The sequence below is a fragment of the Microcaecilia unicolor genome, chromosome 1 (assembly GCF_901765095.1).
Source record: "Microcaecilia unicolor chromosome 1, aMicUni1.1, whole genome shotgun sequence".
Lineage (NCBI taxonomy): Eukaryota > Metazoa > Chordata > Amphibia > Gymnophiona > Siphonopidae > Microcaecilia > Microcaecilia unicolor.
Genome location: NC_044031.1, coordinates 82,888,051 through 82,908,570, shown reverse-complemented (window position 1 = coordinate 82,908,570; position 20,520 = coordinate 82,888,051). Strand labels below are relative to the sequence as shown.

The following is a 20,520-nucleotide window of genomic DNA, read 5'->3' as shown; positions in this document are numbered from 1 at the left end:
TGACGGAGCCTAAATCATTTCTATGCTTCTCCGCTGTAGTTAGGCATACTTCATTTACAGATCGAGTAATGCAGCTGGAATCAAGTGGTAATAGCGGCACTATCGGCTGTGTGGTCTACATCCAGTCTGGCCATATGTATTTATCTGGGGCATGAGAAGTACCTGGACTGGATAGCGAAGGACAGTAATAACACCAGATAAATAGGCTCCGTCATAGACTGCATGAAAGTTAATATTGAATAGTTAGAAAGCACCACAAAGAAAACGTTAAAAAATGTATAAATATTAAAGTAGAGGTAGGAGGGTGGTTGTCAATGATTAAATTTGTTGCCATTTAAAAAGATACCAGCCCGTTTTAACAGGCTCAACGGCTAGTATTCGGGTTTTTGGAGGTCGATGCTGCCCCCCCCCCCCCCGCGAGGTCACCGCCGCCAGCCCTCCACTCAGCCCAGGCCCTCTCTCCGCTACTGATCTTACATCCATTCGCCGGAACGCAGCAGGGCAGATCAGCTGAGCTGCTGTCGGCCTTCCTTTTCTACCTGTGTCCCGCCCTCGTGTGACATAACATCAGCGAGGGCGGGGCACAGGCAGGGAAGGAAGGCGGACGGCAGCTCAGCTGATGTGCGTGCTGCGTTCAGGCGAATGGATGTAAGTAATCAGTAGCGGAGAGAGGGCCTGGGCTGGGTGGAGGGCTGGCGGCGGCGACACCGGCTGTGGGGAGCGGTAGCGGCGACCTCGGGCGGGGGCGGTAGCGACCTTGGCGGCTTTGCGCAGTTTCCCTCTCTGTCCCGCCCCCGTCATCACATATTGTCCACTGTTGGAAACAGGATACTGGGCTTGATGGACCTTCGGTCTGTCCAAGTATGGCAATACTTATGTACGGAGGGCTTTGGAAAATCCACTGCTTATTCTTCGGATAAGTAGCATGAAATCTATTGTACTCATTTGCAATCCTGCCAGGTACTTGTGAACTGAATTGGCCACTGCTTGGAACAGGATATTGTACTTGATGGCCCTTCGATCTGTCCCGGAATGGTGATTCTTAGGACCCTTGTTTGGGGGAGCTTGAAAGTGCATGACTGATTTATCATGCTATTTACTGGCAATCCTTGTTATAGGTAAGCAACCTTGCTTTCTCTGTGAATAAGCTCCCAAACCTTTCACAATACATTTGTAGTCAATACAATTTTGTCCTGCAGAGGTTGAAATACTAGACCTTGCAGGAAATTACAGAGGTTGAGCCCACAGCAGAGGGACCACGTTTGCAAGAAATGGAAACTGTCTTGAGATTTTGTGAAGACTTCAACCACTGAAATCTTATTTCTCACTCTACTCGATGCATGTGAATGTAGACTAGTGGAGTAACGTTTACCAACTGTAATATGTCCCAGTGCCCTCATTAAGTACTTTGTGGTTGACTTTTTTTTTTTTTTTGATAGCTGCTAAACCAAACATTTTGTGTCTTTGGTTCTGTCCACTGGGAGGGATGCTTTTTCTCCAGTGATATCCAGTCATGCACTGATGAACTGGAGTTCTAGTGTCAGTTTGAGGCTGGTCTTTGAGCAGTTGATGACCAATTGTAGAGGTTTCAGAACTTGGATGGTAAACCCTGTAGGGATTGCTTGATCACTATATTGCTATGCCCTTTCACCATCAATATTATAGGTAAATGAACAACCACATTCTCAGCTTTCAAATACAAGCTGCCGCCACCGCTTGGCATGGTGAAGATCCTGGGTGCTGCTGTATCGATAGTGATAAGACTCAGTGCAAAACTGAGGCATTTTCTTTGACTTGGATGTATACGTGTGTGTGAAGACATCCTTCAATTCCAAAGAACACAGCCATTAATGCAGTAGAGCGGTAGCATTGTAATTGGTGAATTCGTCTTGCTGTCTATGAAAAATCTTTATTACAGATAAACAACTCTGCTTTTTCTTGAAAGCCAGACAACTTTTAAACAGGATCCAACTCTCAAAATATATTTCTAAATTTATATATGGATTAATTTCTATTCATAAGAACATAAGAATAGCCATATTGGGTTAGACCAATGGTTCATCTAGTCCAGTATCCTGTTTCCAACAGTGGCCAATCCAGGTCTCAAGTACCTAACAGAAACTCAGATAGTGGCAAGATTCCATGCTACCAGTCCCAAGTCAAACAGTGGTTTCCCCCCTGTCTGTCTCACTAGACTATGGACTTTTCCTCCAGCAACTTGTCCAAACCTTTTTTTAAACCCAGGTATGCTAACTGCTGTTACCACATCCTCTGGCAACAAGTTCCAGAGCTTAACTGTTCTTTGAGTGAAAAAATATTTCCTCCTATTTGCTTTAAAAGTATTTACATATAACGTCATCTGGAGGCTCATTTTCAAAGTACATAGACTTACAAAGTTCCATAGGTTACTGTGTAAGTTTGTAAGTCTAAGAGCTTTGAAAATGTCTCCTAGTCTTTGTACTTTTGAAAAAGAGTAAAAAAAAAATGATTCACTAGTACTCGTTCTACACTACTCAGGATTTTGTAGACCTCAATCTTATCTCCTCTCGGCCATCTCTTTTCCAAGCTGTAGAGCCCTAACCTCTTTAGCCTTTAATCATTTGAGAGGAGTCCCATCCCTTTTATCATTTTGGTCGCTCTTCTTTTAACCATTTCTGATTCCGCTATATCTTTTTTTCAGATACAGTGACTAGAACTCGTTCTGGCTCCAAATTTGACCAACAGGAGGGTGAGGTGGGTGTTCAGGTCATCAGTTTATGATGATGACTCATCACGCTGGTGGAGGAGCGAGGGGCAGACAGCAGCACGTCCATCGTGGAGGAGAGCATAGTGAGCACTGCAACAGCAGCACGTGGTGGAGCGAGGACTGAGGGAAGGGAGGGGTCATTCTGAAACAGGTAGAGCAGAGAGGAATAGCCAAATAGAGCAGCAGGCAAAGAAACAGGAAATCCAAGGTTTAAATCCCACTGATATTCCTTTTGATTTGGAGCAAATCACTTCACCCTCCATTGCTGCAACTGCAAGCAAAGTTATATTTATTAAGGTGCACTGCTGTGCAAGTGCACACCATTAATAGGTACTATTGCATAAAAGGAACTTGCTGTAAGTAATGTTCATTAGAGCCTTTTTGTAAATATATCCCTTAGAATGGGGGCAGGGAAATACATGAAAAGGGTGTGAGCTAAATACAAATAGATAATAATAAATTCTTTGCTGTCCTCTCTTTTCTTGTCATTTCTATCCTCGCCTGTCCTTTGCGGGGAGTAGAAATGGAGGCGTTCAGGCTAGAGCAGAGAAGAGCTACTCTGCTGCTACTACTACTACTACTTAACATTTATAAAGCGCTACCAGGGTTGCGCAGCACTGTACAATTTTAACACAGAGCACAGTCCCTGCTCGAAGGAGCTTACAATCTAAAGGACAAAAAAAGTGCAGTCAATCAAATTGGGGCAGTCTAGATTTCCTGAATAAATGAATAATGGTTAGGTGCCGAAAGCGACATTGAAGAGGTGGGCTTTGAGCAAGGATTTGAAGATGGGCAGGGAGGGGGCTTGGCGTATGGGTTCAGGGAGTTTATTCCAAGCATAGGGTGAGGCGAGGCAGAAAGGGCAGAGCCTGGAGTTGGCGGTGGTGGAGAAGGGTACTGAGAGGAGGGATTTGTCCTGTGAGCGGAGGTTACGGGTAGGAGCGTAAGGGGAGATGAGGGTAGAGAGGTAATGAGGGGCTGCAGATTGAGCGCATTTGTAGGTTAATAAGAGAAGCTTGAATTGTATGCGGTACCTGATCGGAAGCCAGTGAACTGACTTGAGGAGAGGGGTGATATGAGCATATCGGTCTAGGCTCCTTAATGCAGCCCAGCCCTCCGGTCCTTTCCAGAACTAGATACTGCAAATAACAGGCTTTAAACATAGAAACATACCCTCTCATTGTATAACAGGTCGCCTAAAGTTAGGCGCCAATTGTGCCCATAAGTTATAGAATACTAGCACTTGTGTGCATAAGTGCTAGCCATGCACTCAGTATTATTCTATAATTTTAGCATTCAATTCGCTTAGTGATTAAGCGCAAGGGGGTTTCACAGGGGAAGGTGCATGGGCAGGGCATAGATGTGACCAACATTTACACACTTAACTTGCAGAATATTATAAGTTAATTTGCTAAAAGTGCCGTATTTAGGGCACACATTTATGCCTACTAGTGACATAGTAGGGCTAGATTCTCTATATGATGCCTAAAAAATCATCACCAAAAACCCTCCTGCTTAATCAGTATTGTATAAGCTACACCTGAAGTTCGGCGAAGGTTTATAGAATTAATAATCAGAGAGGTCATGTATAAATTTATACGTCACCATTTCCACCATGAAAACATGGTTCAAATTCCCATGCCTAAATTTACGCTCAGAGCACTATTATTTTATAATTATGCACATAACTCAAAACCACATCCCCAATCTGCCTCAAAACGCCCATCACCCTCCTATTTCTGCACCACCTTTTTTAAACTGCTTGTAAATTGTAGGCACAGATCTCATATAGGTGCGTAAGTCCCAATTAAATCTAATTACATCGGCGCACTGTCTCTCGGCGCCTAATTTTTGGCACCCTTTATAGAGTTGTCCCCATACAGCAAAATGGCAGACAAAGACTATAAAGACCATCTAGATGACACAATGTTTACCTCCTGAATGAAATGAATTTGTGGAACATTACTTTGGACATAAGTCTCTTGACCAGAATATCAACAAGTTTTCCATAGCGTCCCACAGATCAATCCAGAGACGTGTGGGTTATGCCCCTCTACCAGCAAGTAGAGATAGAGGCAACTTCGGAGGTGTACTTTATGTGGCCATGTGCAACCACCTTAACCTCAGTATCATAGGCTCTGACTCTGTGGGTGCTTGACCACCCCTAATATTTTGAGGCCTGACATAGGTGGCGCAGTGGCAAGTGCAACCCTCCATCAGAGGACTCCCAATAGTCAGTTTATACACTGTCCCTCTGCTGGGGGGGGGGGGGGGGAGGAGGAGAAGAAATGGGGAAAAAGATGCTGGATGGAAGAGAGGGAGAGAGACACTGGAGCCATACTGAACTGTGAGGGGGATGTGGTTGGGAAGAGGGAGGGAGAGATACTGGACCCAGGGTGTAGGATGTGGGTGGGAAGCTTTGGGAAGAGATTTTGACCCAAGGGGGAAGAAGGGAAGAGAGGGGAGGGGACAGGGAGACAGAAGAGATGCTAGGCATGGAGGGAGAAGGGATAGGAACACAGGGGTAATGCTGGATGTGGGGGACCATGTACACAGAAGAATAATGCTGATCACAGGGGGAGGGACAGTGACACAGAGGGATGCAGAATAGGGCAAGACACACACAAAGGGAAAATGCTGAATGTAAGGGCTGGATCGGGACACTGAGAGGGCATATGCTGAAAATGAAGAAAGATACAGGACAGGGACACAGAGGGGAGATGTTAGGATGGATAAAGATGCAGGAGGAGGATGTTGGACATGGAATGAGAAGAAATTTCAAATTGACTGACTACAGCAAAGACAAAACAAACAGATGCAGACAAGGGACATTGGGACCAAAGGGAACAGAAAAATAAAATGCTCAGACAGCAAAGGTAGAATAAAATATTTTATTCTGAATTTATTAATTGGATTATATCAGCTTTTGGAAATGCACATTTCTGATATTTTGCATTTTAGTTTCAATTTCTCTAGTATTGTATGCCGAGTCTGATTTCTTGAGGTTTTCAGTTCAGTTTCTTTTTGCCTTTATAGATTGATCTCTGGTCCCTTGTGATTTGTTTTGTCATGTGTTTTTTATGTGAGACCACGGTGCGGTATTCTGCTAGCATGTGGTATCTGTGTAGAGATCTTGCTTTGTTTTGGTTTTTTTCACTAGGTAGTGTATGGGTGTTTTAAGGCCAGTGTAGTATCTACAGTGCTGCCTTTGCACACATGAGGCTGTAGATCTTCGTGTCCTGGGAGTTAGTGCTATTATGATATGGTAAGGTTCTGAGTGTATTTGTGCTCAAGGTTGTGTATAGTGTAAAGATGTCTTTAAAAAGTGTGGTTTGGATTTTAAAACATATAGGGGACAGTGCTTTGATGGTTTAGTAATGTCTCGAGAATGGTGTGCAAGCTAAAGTTTGGGAAATGGAGCCTCATGTTATCTTTGAATGCAATCTAAGAATTCTTTTTTTGTGGTGGCAGTCGGAGGGAGAATATTGGGTTGTGTTCAGCACTCCCAATCATTTGAAAAGTTGTCTCCTATTCTCAGTAGTCTCTCTATCTTAGCAGGTGGATGGTGTGCTGCTTTCTCCTAACCTGTTCCCTCGGGCTTAGTTGAGCTGAGGACTTGGCATGGCTTTGCCGGTCAGTGGGGGTACACCTGGTGGGGCTAGGTCCCGCCCCGTTTACCCGTCTCGGTGGTCTTCTTGTGGCTTATGGCTCTGGTTACTCCTCCTGCCTCTTTAAAGAAAAAAAAAAGCATCACTTCTTCAGTGAGGCTTTCTCCATGTAGATCTTCTGACACTGTAAGTCTGATGTTTTCTATCCTGCTTGTTCATGCTGCTCAGTAGGTTGGTATATTGATTTTGCCTCTCTCTGCTGAAATTTTGACAGGCATATTTGTCTTTTTCTGCTTCATGTTTTGTCTTGTTCCGCGCTGTCAGCTCTCTCCTCTGTCGCTCTCTGGCAGTCTTGGTTGATTTTTCTGCTGCTGCTGAGATCCAGAGGGCCTCCCTGAGTTTCTCAGCAGATCCATCGGCAGTAGATTTTTTTTTTCGACAGACTCTCATCCGTTGTGCGTTCTGTCCACCATCTTGGAATAGCTGCTGACACAGAACAAGAGGCTTTCTGCTTTGCCACTGTACTACCACTGGCCTTAGTGCCTCGCTCAAGGCAGAGTGTAAGCAGCAGATGCTGGGGCCTTTCTGTACTGCCTCGGTGCAGCTTTGTGGTCTGTTGCTGTCCGGCTAGGACTAGCAGCAAGGGGGGGGGGGGGCTGTTTGTGTCTGCTTTCCTCTCTGTATGTATCCTCATATTAAGGACATGCACGCTTCCTTATCTGGATGCTGGGTTCCACAGCTCCTCCTTCTGTCCAAGCCACCCTGCTAAGCATTTTACTTTTGGCGACTCTTGTTTTAAAAAGAAACCCAAACCAAGCAGCAGCATCACGGGAGGGTGGCTCTCCTCTTTCATTTTCTGCCTCCTTAGCCTTCTTGGTTTCGGCCACCCTGTTCTTCCTGACCTCTTTCTTGCGCTTTTCCTCTCGGGAGTTTACAGTGCTGGGCTCGAGGGCTCTCTCTGGTGACGCGCCTTTCCGCAGTGCTTCTGGGGCATGGCTGGGGCTGCGGGTGTTCGTTCTGCTTTGTTGCATATTCCTCCTTACTGGCCCTCAGCAGCCTCGCTTACTTAGGAAGCTCATGGTCTTTTGGAACCTGTGGGAATTAGCTTAGCGTTCATTCTGGGGGTGTTCTGGTGGCACTCTGTCCTGCAGCTGGGTCATTCCTCCATACTCCATACTCCTCGGAGCTTCCCTTTCTCTTGGGGTGCTTTCGGGGAACACCATGCCCAATGGTGGACTCTCTCTCCTGTAGTGTCTCTTGGAGCTTGCCATCCCCTCTGGTGGAATTTACTACCAAAATCAATGAAACTTCAACATAACTATCTAAGGTTCCGCAAATCTTTGAAATCACATCTCTTTAATGACTTCTTATCAACAGAAAACAATTTTTTCAGTTTTTAATTACCTTTTTAATATCAATTTATGTGAGATGTTTACTTAAAATTACTTTTATATACATACTTGAACATTTCTTTGACTACTTCAATTCATAATACTTATTATTATAATTCCGTGGATCATCTTAAACTGTATATTACTCAAGATAATCTATAATGCATTATTAATATCTCCTCTTTCGTTGTTGTATTTGAGGTAGATTATAGTCAATAGTTCTTATACTTGTTACTATCTTTCAGTGCTATATTGATTACTGCTGTAAACCATTGAACTCAAGTTTCCTTGGGATAATGTGAGATATAAATGTATTTATTTTATTTATTAGGATTTATTTACTGCCTTTTTGAAGGAATTCACTCGAGGTGGTGTACAATGTGTGATAAACACAGTGACTGCCCTACCTTGAGGAGGCCGCCAGAGGGCGCTGTCCAACTGAAAACAGGGGAAAATGCCCATTCTGGTCACTAGAGGGAGCTCCAAGGAGATAGCTGGGTATTGACCTGCAGGTGCCAGTAGAGTGAGCTCCCGGGAGATAGCTGGGTATTAAGAGAGAATTCTAGACCCAGATCTTAATGGAACCAGCAGGTGAGGTCTAAAGAGATGGGGAGGTTTAATGGCCACCTCATAAATAGCTTCCTCCCAGAAGAGGAAGGTTAGAAGAGATGGGAACCTGGAGAGCCTGAAGCCTGCTGGAGGAGATTGCCTGGAGGAGGAGATGGAGGGACCCGGACTGACTGAAGCCTGAAGTCAGCAGGGGAAAGTGAAGGTACTTACCAGGCTATGTTATTGATGGACTTGTGAATTATTTGAAATGGACTAACAGCCGTGGGGTGGAGGACAGGACTGTAAAGTTGTGGTGAATTAAGAAAGTCCTGTCCAGGGGAGGAAGCTGTTTAAACTGATACCCTGGTCTCCCCAAGGGAGTGGGCTCAGTAAAGAAGAAACTTGTAAGTTAATAATAACAACTGTAAAGAAGTTGTTCCCCCAAGACTGGAGCCAGGTACTAATAAAGTGTATTTGCATCTACTTAGCTAATTTGCATATTTCTGAAAGCAGAGGAATCCTGGCTATATTCCAAAGAAGGGTGACCAGGGGACCCCATCAGAAGAACCGGTAAGGTGGTCTGTTACCAGGGGATACAGTGAAGAGGCAGGTCCATGAACGGATGTTAATGAAGAGGTCACCCTGAGGGAAAGAGGAGCCCCAAACATAGAGACCAGATTCACAGGAGTCACAGAGGAGTCTTGTTTCCAGGTTGTTCCCCAAAGCAAAGTGCTAGAGAGGCCGGGCAGAGAGCACGATGATGGGAGACTAGACAGGAGCCACAAGAGGGCGCTCAGCACACACAAGCACCCCTGGGGGTTTACAAATGTCACAAATCTCTATATATAAAAGGCACCACCAACGTTCTAAATGAAGCCTCCAGCCGGAAGTGTGAAGGGGGAGAGATATCTGATTTCCCCATGAGTGTCTGCCCCGCACTCGCTCTCTCTGTAACACAAACAGTGAAGGAAAACACAGCAAAGCACGAAATCAAATCGCTCTCTCTGTAACAGTGAAGGACTCAGAGGGGGGAGAGGAGAGAGGGCAGAAGCCCTCACTATCTCTGTAACACAAACACAGCACAGCAGGAAACTTAACACTGAAGGACTCGACTCCGAGGGGGGAGGGGGCAGAGAGGAAGGGAGAGAGGGCAGGGACACACACACTCCCGACATGCACACAGAAGAAAACCTTGCTAGCCCCCGTTTCATTTGCATCAGAAACGGGGGCTTTTTTACTAGTAAATAAATAAATAGATGCGCCTAGAGTTTGGTGCAGGCATGGCCGCTAGGTGCATTCTATAAACTGCTCCTAAATGTAGGCGCGGTTTACAGAATACACCTAGGCAGAAGTATTTTTGGAACCAATTTTTCAGATGCCATATATAGAATCTAGTCTATAGTGTGTAAACGGTTGCATTGTTCATCCTAGCATACCTGTTATTTGGAACGACTTTCTTTTAATGTCGAAGACAGAGAAAATATATTTCCCACAGAGGTTTAGTCTAGTTTTAATTCCTTCGGTTTTCCCTTTGGCCCTTGAGATAACAGCATTTTTCTTAATTGCTTCATAGTAATTGCTCCTGTTATTGGCCATTACCTGATTGTCAGGAGTAGGGAAAAAGCAATGAGCTTGTCAGTCAGAGGAAGGTTTGTGCATTACCATTTAGGCATGCTTTAAACTCTATTAACTTTGAATGTTTTCAAGCTTAGAACACTGTAACCAGGCTTTAATTTACCTGCAGCTTTTACAACTTTATGATCTGCATCCAGAAATGAACAAGAAAGGAATGAATTCCTGAGCTTGAGGGGGCTCTTAAAGCAGCGGTGCCTTCTACCTGCCCCTTTCCTATTCATGCTTACCTTTTCTCACACTAGCAGCTGAAATAGGAAAGGCTGCACTTCTGAGGGTCTGTACAACACAGAATTTGCACAAAATTCTCCATCATAGAATTTTGCACAAGCGCTGGCATCTGCATCTCTTCTCCATAGCTCTTCTCTCTTCCTGCCTCAATTGCATGCCGTGAGGAGGAACTGGTGAACAGCTGATTGCTAATTTGAAGCATATGGGCCTCCTTACAGCTGAGTGGACTGAGGATATGGCCCAATATGCCCTCGTTTATCATCTCCTCCTCTTGTTGTGTGATTGGATCAGGGAAGGAAGTTAGATCAGATTGAGATAAGTTCTTGGTGGGTATTTCTGGAGCTTAGGCATATACTATGTGAATTGGAGGCATAATAAACTTGGGGGTATGGGGAGTTAGCTAAAGTTGGGAGATGAGGGCAAAGCAAGCCTAATGGTGTGCCATGGGGTGTGGGGAGCCAGTTTTAGTGTGTACTTTGGGATGTGGGACAGACAGAGGATGAAGTCAGATATGCGCCTGACAAGGAAGAAGGGGAAACGGATGTTTGCATGAGCAGGGAGAAAAATATATAGAAATGGAGAAAAATGTAGGCAAGTAAAGACCATGTGTCCTATCCAGTCTTCCCATCCATGCCATCTGTTATCTCTTCCACTCCTTTAGAGATCCTCTGCTTGATATTCAGCACTATTTAACCAGCCAGGAATGGCTCCTGGCCGGTTAAATAGCCTAAAGCCGGCTAAGCACTAATATTCAGCACAAAATAGCTGGCTATCTCGACTGAATATTATCGTTCAGCGGCTAGCCCTGTCACTTTCTATGTCACACAACATAGTCAGTTAGCACCAATATTCATTGGCTGACCGAAAGATTTTGGATGCTGTTTAGGTGTTCTGCTGGACTGTTGTGTTTCATTTTAAGCCTTACATATGCTCAAAACTCTGGTGCTGTTCCAAATACCACCGTAAAAATAACCATGTACCTGAATGTAACTCAACTTGTGCTACTACTGAAAAAGGTTTGAGCAAAATCTAAATAAATAAATACAAAATACTGCTGGAACACCACAGAAGAACAACGCATAACGAGCATTAAGGGAGTTTGATGGGAAGCTTGTGCTTGGTGCATATACAGAAGAGTTCCGCAGTAAGCTTGACTCCTGTGCGCATGTTCCTGTTTTCTGCAGCCCTAAATGTTAGCTTGGACACATATTTAGATGCAGGAAATAGACACCAACATGTTCTTTCGCTTGGGTCTGCTGTTTCTCACAACCAGCGCTTAACGGCTTGCTCGGGCTTCCTTCTGCTTCCAAAGGCAATCAAAACCGGCAGATTTTGCAGAAAGAATCATGAGAGAAGCAGGAGCATTATGAGAAATCCTCTCTTCTAACACCTCCAATCTGGCATTATTTTTTGCAGCAGAAAGACAGTTTTGTTTCGGGTGCTCTTTTCTGAACATTGGAGAGGAATACAAAATGACCTCATTAACATACAGTGGTGGAAATAAGTATTTGATCCCTTGCTGATTTTGTAAGTTTGCCCACTGACAAAGACATGAGCAGCCCATAATTGAAGGGTAGGTTATTGGTAACAGTGAGAGATAGCACATCACAAATTAAATCCGGAAAATCACATTGTGGAAAGTATATGAATTTATTGGCATTCTGCAGAGGGAAATAAGTATTTGATCCCTCACCAACCAGTAAGAGATCTGGCCCCTACAGACCAGGTAGATGCTCCAAATCAACTCGTTACCTGCATGACAGACAGCTGTCGGCAATGGTCACCTGTATGAAAGACACCTGTCCACAGACTCAGTGAATCAGTCAGACTCTAACCTCTACAAAATGGCCAAGAGCAAGGAGCTGTCTAAGGATGTCAAGGACAAGATCATACACCTGCACAAGGCTGGAATGGGCTACAAAACCATCAGTAAGACGCTGGGCGAGAAGGAGACAACTGTTGGTGCCATAGTAAGAAAATGGAAGAAGTACAAAATGACTGTCAATCGACAAAGATCTGGGGCTCCACGCAAAATCTCACCTCGTGGGGTATCCTTGATCATGAGGAAGGTTAGAAATCAGCCTACAACTACAAGGGGGGAACTTGTCAATGATCTCAAGGCAGCTGGGACCACTGTCACCACGAAAACCATTGGTAACACATTACGACATAACGGATTGCAATCCTGCAGTGCCCGCAAGGTCCCCCTGCTCCGGAAGGCACATGTGACGGCCCGTCTGAAGTTTGCCAGTGAACACCTGGATGATGCCGAGAGTGATTGGGAGAAGGTGCTGTGGTCACATGAGACAAAAATTGAGCTCTTTGGCATGAACTCAACTCGCCGTGTTTGGAGGAAGAGAAATGCTGCCTATGACCCAAAGAACACCGTCCCCACTGTCAAGCATGGAGGTGGAAATGTTATGTTTTGGGGGTGTTTCTCTGCTAAGGGCACAGGACTACTTCACCGCATCAATGGGAGAATGGATGGGGCCATGTACCGTACAATTCTGAGTGACAACCTCCTTCCCTCCGCCAGGGCCTTAAAATGGGTCGTGGCTGGGTCTTCCAGCACGACAATGACCCAAAACATACAGCCAAGGCAACAAAGGAGTGGCTCAGGAAGAAGCACATTAGGGTCATGGAGTGGCCTAGCCAGTCACCAGACCTTAATCCCATTGAAAACTTATGGAGGAAGCTGAAGCTGCGAGTTGCCAAGCGACAGCCCAGAACTCTTAATGATTTAGAGATGATCTGCAAAGAGGAGTGGACCAAAATTCCTCCTGACATGTGTGCAAACCTCATCATCAACTACAGAAGACGTCTGACCGCTGTGCTTGCCAACAAGGGTTTTGCCACCAAGTATTAGGTCTTGTTTGCCAGAGGGATTAAATACTTATTTCCCTCTGCAGAATGCAAATAAATTCATATACTTTCCACAATGTGATTTTCCGGATTTAATTTGTGATGTGCTATCTCTCACTGTTACCAATAACCTACCCTTCAATTATGGGCTGCTCATGTCTTTGTCAGTGGGCAAACTTACAAAATCAGCAAGGGATCAAATACTTATTTCCACCACTGTAAGTTTGACTACATTAGCATGCTACTTGCATTGTTTGTCTGTACGCTGATTTGTTCCCGCACTCTGAGCCTCTGAACATTCTACGCAGGTAAATGCGGACGCTATTATAGTTCTAATGGCCTCTAGCACCCATGTTTGCTTTTAAGCATCAGAGTCTCAGGTCTTCCCTTGATGCTGAAAGCCCAAAATCGCTTCCTGTATTTTAGTCTTGAATAGACTGGGCTTTTGCAGTGCACTTCTGGCTCATATTACTTTGTATAGTTTGAAGTGTTTGTAGCTTCTGAGCTGCAAATACTTCAAGTTTCTCTATAACGCTAAGGTTATCAATAGAAATCAAACAAAATAAAACATGGAAAAGAAAATAAGATGATACCTTTTTTATTGGACATAACGTAATACATTTCTTGATTAGCTTTTGAAGGTTGCCCTTCTTCGTCAGATCGGAAATAAGCAAATGTGCTAGCTGACAGTGTATATAAGTGAAAACATTCAAGCATTACTATGACAGTCTGACAGGGTGGGACGATGGGGGTGGGTTGGAGGTATGCATGGGGACATCAAAGCATATCATTGATATTCTAACAGGATGGGTGTGGATAGGTGAGGAGTGGGGTGATCAACAGAGACATACAGCTTTATGGTTTATAATGGGCTAGGAACCCAGGTCCTTGTTAAGCCCTTTCTGTTGGGTGTTAAAATATTCAATCATTCTGACTTCAAAGGTCTTACGTTCTTGTATGGTTTTAAAGTTACCTTTCAGTATTCTCACTGTGAAATCACTGGTACAGTGTCCTGGTTCTGTGAAGTGCTGTCCCACCGGGGTGGGGGCCCTACTGGCTGTATTGTTCGTGTGATGTCTATGTAAATTGAATCTTGTCTTAAGCATCTGGCCTGTTTCTCCAATATAGCATCCTTCGTTACATTTTTTACACTGAATGATATATACCACATTGGAAGATGAGCAAGTGAAAGATCCCTTGATGTTGAATATCTTTCCTTTGTGGGTAACTGTGGGGTCCTGTGAAATATTTTGGCATAGTTTGCAACTGGATAAATTACAGGGATGCTTAAGACAAGATTCAATTTACATAGACATCACATGAACAATACAGCCAGTAGTGCCCCCACCCCGGTGGGACAGCACTTCACAGAACCAGGACACTGTACCAGTGATTTCACAGTGAGAATACTGAAAGGTAACTTTAAAACCATACAAGAACGTAAGACCTTTGAAGTCAGAATGATTGAATATTTTAACACCCAACAGAAAGGACTTAACAAGGACCTGGGGTTCCTAGCCCATTATAAACCATAAAGCTGTATGTCTCTGTTGATCACCCCACCCCTCACCTATCCACACCCATCCTGTTAGAATATCAATGATATGCTTTGATGTCACCATGCATACCTCCGACCCACCCCCATCCTCCCACCCTGTCAGACTGTCATACTAATGCTTGAATGTTTTCACTTATATACACTGTCAGCTAGCACATTTGCTTATTTCCGATCTGACGAAGAAGGGCAACCTTCGAAAGCTAATCAAGAAATGTATTAAGTTATGTCCAATAAAAAAGGTATCATCTTATTTTCTTTTCCATGTTTTATTTTGTTTGATTTCTATTGATAACCTTAAGAGTGGACTAACACGGCTACCACACTCCTCTATAACGCTAAGAATGCTGATCATATATCCCCTGTCCTTACCATTCAAAAGTGGGAGTCTATTGCCTATAGTATTATATTTAAGATTTTGTCTTGGTTCAACGCAAATTTTCTCAAGTCTTTCACATTATCTTTACTCAATGGTTATTCTCTCTTGTCCTTCCTGTTCCTTGAGGTCATCCCTAGCTTATCTGTTATGCTATTTCTCCTCCAACTCAATCGTGATTTGAACAGATAAATCATTCAGCATTTAGCTTTCGTGCCTCTCCCTTATGGAATGCTCTACCTGCAGGTCGTGTCATCTGGGAGCTCATTTAAGATTGGTGTAAAATTTGGCTTTTTTGCTAAGCCTTCCCATTCTGGGAAGCACTGGCCTTTCTTCTACCCACCCTGTCCTGGTGTTCTCTGACTTTTAACTTGTTTTTATTGTTCATCCATCCCTCTTGTTTTCCTTGTTCTGTCCCTTTGATCCTTCTAATGTTTTGTTTACCCGTTACTCTTGTATTTGTAGACCTCATTATTGTGGGTTGCTGTTTGAATTGTGGTATGTCAAGCCCTCATAAAGAAAGAAAGAAAAATATACGTGTATCAAAATTTGCTGAATGAAGTCAAGCTGTGGATGGTTGTGGGAAGCTTCCTTTCTCTGCCTGCTGTCTAATGACACTAGCAAAAAATAAACTGCACTTTACTAGACTTACTTCTCCTCCCCCCTCCTCTCCCCTCATTGCCCCCATCTTTCCAGTTGTACTCTCCCTCAGGGCATAACAATGAGAGTGACAGCAGGAGGTGGGTGTCGAGGAGCATAAAAGTCTGTGAAAGTATGCATACTATATTTATCAATACAATAGCACTGTCTCTGAGCAGTAATTAATGTAAATGTGCAGATAGAAAAGTTCTTCCTCAAAGATGCATATTTTTAAAGTTTTTGGCACAGATTTTCCCCGGGAGTACTTTAATAGGATACCATAGTAAGGACTTCCGGCTTTCAGTGATCTTTATTTCAGCAATCCACTGAGTCCAAGGGGAGCTCTGAGCTACAGGCAATGCCGACCTCTTGCAGCTGTTAATACTTGAGGCAACACAGCAGTGTTCATAATTGTATTTGTTGGTGCAGGTGCTTGTTGTGGGGTGGGAGTTGGTGCTGCCTGGGGGTCCTCTTTAGCTCCACAGATTGTCAAATGAAAATATCTGAAATCAAAATCCATAACCATAAGGCAGTATATCGCTCTCACTCTCCACACAGACGTTGTCCCCCTTCACCAGCTCACCACCTCTTCAACACTTTCTCCTTCTCCCTCCTTCAACACTCTCTTAGGTCATCTTCTTCCCCCCCCCCCCCCCAATCCTTATTTCTTGTCTTCCCAAGCTCATTCTCCCCAACTGTTCTCCCCTCAGCATGCCGCTATCGCCTTTCCCTCCACGCTCATCTCCCATTACAGATCCTCTTACCTCCTGTCTCTCTCAGCTCATTCCCTCATACATGTCCCTTTGCCCCAATCTCCCCTACCTCATCTTCCGGCCTCCTGCTCATTTGCCATCTACACTTTTCCCCTTCACAAATCCTCATACCTCCTGCCTCCCCAGAACACACATCCTCTACCCCTGCTCATTCACTCCCCACACTCAACTTTTTACTGCTGTCTTCCTGCAATACTTTACCTGCAACCTCCCTAGATGTTTCTCTCAGCCAGTGGTGTAGCCAGACCTAGTATTTTGGGTGGGCCCACAATTAACTTGAATTGACCTTCCCCCCCATAGACATAAAATGTAGGGTGGTTTTTTTATGTGCCCCTCAGCCAGCTCCCCCCCCCCACCCCTCCCCGGCACATCCAACATCTCTCCCTCTCTCCCCAAACTTCCGCCTGTGGACCAGCAACTACTCCTCTCTCTGAAACTTTTCCCGCCCTCCCCTCGCCCCCCCCCCCCCGGTAGGCATCACTGGCAGCCACAGCGATTCATTTTTGCTGCCTATGCTGGCCCTGCAGGCTTCCCTCTGCTGCATTCCATTCTCGCTGATATCACTTCCTGTTTCCTCACTGGGAAAGCATGACAGAGGAAAGCCTGTGAAGATGGCGCAGGCAGCAATAATGAATGGCAGCCACCAGGAACACTTCTAAGGTACACCAGGAAGGGGATTCAGAGAGATGAGGAGAGGAGATGCTGGGCCACCGGCAGAGGAGAGAGAGGGAGGGGAGTGTGCTGCCACTGCAGGGTAAGCTTAAACCAAGAATGGGTATGCCTGTGCCCACCCAGGCCCACTTGTATCTACACCACTGCTCTTGGTTCATCTTGCCATCTCACTTATCACTTTAGCACCAGTCTCTTGAGCTGGTCTCTTCCCCAGCGCTTCCTCTTTAGTTCCTCCTAACACTGCAAGGAAGGTAGAATGGCTGTAAAAGGTCACTAGGGCAATCTGAATACTGTTAACTTTCAGAGAGTCTGTTTGACGCAGTCCCCTTAGAATGAAAACTATATAGACAGGAATGGTCCCAGAGAAGTTCTGAGAGAAGAGGACATTTCTCTAGGTAAGTGAATATTATTTTGCTCCGTGCTTTGGTGATTTAAAGTTGGGGATACAAGAGGAATTGTAGATTTATTGATAAACAATTTGGATTTAAAAAAGCTGACTTTTTAAACTAGTTTCCATAGTATAAAACCCATTTCCCCATAGTTTTAAACTTGAACTTTCTGCCATAGACTACAGCATTAACAGATAGCCACTGGAAGTAGTTCTGTCGTCATTCACACCACCCACCCCTAGCACCTCTCTTCGTCTATAGTCTTAATTTATAGTGAATTATTCTAACTAGCATAACGAGAGGGACTTTTCATTATAATTACATTTTATTACTTTCTGAGAAGCAAACCCTAAATAAATCACACAGTATACCATATAATCTTAAGGCTCTTTCTGTTAGTCTAATATACCTTGTACATTAACACGTTTTAATTAATTAAACTACTCAATAATACTAAGATGCAGACAGCAGTCCAGCAGTGAGAGGGGTTCTATCCAGTCTTTTGTATTGAGTGTCGCATGTATGATTATCTTCCAGTTGGCAAGAGGTTGTTTGTGTGTGTTCGATGCAAAGAGCTCCTAGTTCTCATGGAACGAGTCTGTTCTTTAGAGGCTAGAGTGGTGGAGAAACTAGGGAGACAGTGAGGTCAATAGAGGAGACCTATAGGAACATTGTAGAGAAGTCCCATCTCCAGTCTGACCGCCCCCGTGCTGCCTTGTTGGAGGGAGGTCTTCTAAAAGGAGAGTATCACCCTAGTGAAGTAGGAAGTAATCCTATATCCAGGACCTGCCCACCTGGGGATGCAATATCCTCTCGCACAAAGGATGTGTCCCCAGGAACTTCAGCCCAGGACAGAAGGGTTAGGACAGCTGTTGTAGTTGGTGATTCGATCATTAGGCATGTAGATAGCTGGGTGGCTGGTGGACAGCCTGCTTGCCTGGTTCAAAGGTGGCGGATCTCACGTATCACCTAGATACAGTTTTAGATAGTGTTGGGAAGGAGCAATGACATAGGAAAATATGGGTGGGAGGTTCTGGAAGCCAAATATAGGCTGTTAGGTAGAAAGATGAAATCCAGATCCTGCAGGGTAGCCTTTTCAGAAATGCTCCCTGTCCCATGTGCTGCAAAGTATCAATGCATGGTTGAGACTGAAAGGGATGAGGAATTTATATTTGTTAGGAACTGGACAACATTCATGGAAAGGGGGATGGCTATTCCGAAAGGATGTGACTCCACCTTAACAAGGATGAAACCAGGCTGCTGGCACTATCATTTAAAAAGGAGATAGAGCAACTTTTAAACTAAAATAGGGGGGAGCCGCCAGCTGCCCAGGGGCACATGGTTTAGTGTGGAGTATCCTTGGGTTTGGTTCCCACTCAACTCCTTGACACTCTGGGCAAGTCACTTAACCCTACATTGCCCTTGGTACAAAATAATTACCTGTATATAATATGTAAACTGCTTTAATTATAACCACAGAAAGGTATATATCAAGTCCCATCTCCTTTCCCTTTGAAGGATACTATTGAAACAGGATATTTAGGGAATCCCAGTAGAGATTTCAACAATTGTGAAAGAAAGCTAGGAGTGTTTAAGGGTAGAGGAGAGTAAAGGATGCACATTATCCCCGTCATCTTCTAAGCAGCTTATACTAGAAGCCTATGGGAGAGTAAGAGTATATAGCACTAAATGAAGAGGTAGATATAATAGGCATCTCAGAGACCTGGTGGAAGGAGGACAATCAATGGGACACTGCATTAACAGGGTACAAATTATATTGCAATGACAGAGTGGATCAAATTGGAGGGGGAGGGGATTGCTCTGTATGTTAAAGAGGGAATTGAGTCAAACAAAATGAACATTCTGCATGAAACAGCAGCATGGAATCCTTATGGATAGAAATTCCATGTGTGAAGCGAAGGAGTATTCTTGTAGGGCTGTACTACTGCCCACTAGGACAGAACAAACAGACAGATGAAGACATGTTTACAAAAATTAGGAAAACTGGCAAATTGGGCAACAGTAAAATAATAGGCGATTTCAGCTACCCCAATATTGACTGTATAAATGCTACATCAGAGAGCACTAGGGAGGTAAAATTCCTAAATGTAATAAATGACTTCTTCTTGGAACTGGCAAGAGGGGGATAGTACAAAAGGTAACCGTGTTGGGTCTGCTGGGAAACAGTGGTCATAACATGATCAAAATTGAGCTAATATCTGTAGTGAAGTCACAAAGGAAATGTACAGTAGCAAATTTTCAAAAGGGTGACTATGATAAAATGAAGAAAATGGATAAAAAGAAACTAAAAAGTGAGGTCGCACCACGGACCAATACAGAGACATTATAGTAATCTTGGTCTTATTTACCATCCCTTTCCTAATAATTCCTAGCATCCTGTTTGCATTTTTGACTGCCACCACGTACTGAGCAGAAGATATCAATGTATTACTAGATCTTTTTCTTATTAGTTAACTGTGATATGGATTATTCTTCCCAGTGTGCATTACTTTGCATTTGTCTGCATTAAATTTCATCTGCCATTTGGATGCCCACTCTTCCAATTTCCTAAGGTCTTCATGCAATTTATCACAGTCCACATGTGTTTTAACAACCTTGAATAGTTTTGTGTCATCTGCAAATTCAATCACCTCACTCTTTGTTCTGATTTCCAGATCATTTATAAATATGTTCTATAGCACCAGTCCCAGAACAGATCCCTACTATTCACCCTCCTCCATTGAGAGAAATTACCATTTAACGCTACCCTCTGTTTTCTGTCCAATAGCCAGTTCCTAATCCACACCAGAACATTGTCTCCTATCATATGACTCTATTTTTCTCAGGAGTCTCTCATGAGGAACTTTGTCAAAAGCTTTCAGAAAATCTAGATACACTACACCAATCGGCTCACCTTTATTGACTTGTTTATTCATGCCTTCAAAGCAATGAAGCAAATTGGTTAGGCAAGACTTCACTTGGCTGAATCCATGCTGACTCTGTGCCATTAAACTATGTTTGTCTATGTGCTCCGTAATTGTATTCTTTATAATAGTTTCCACAGTTTTGCCTGGTACTGACATCAGGCGTGTACCGG

At 44.0% G+C, this 20,520-nt stretch overlaps 1 protein-coding gene across 1 annotated transcript in view; it reads left to right on the top strand.

Annotated features, from left to right (window-relative positions):
* Positions 1–20,520, top strand: part of DIP2C (disco interacting protein 2 homolog C) — a 763,198-nt gene that overhangs the window by 424,854 nt on the left and 317,824 nt on the right.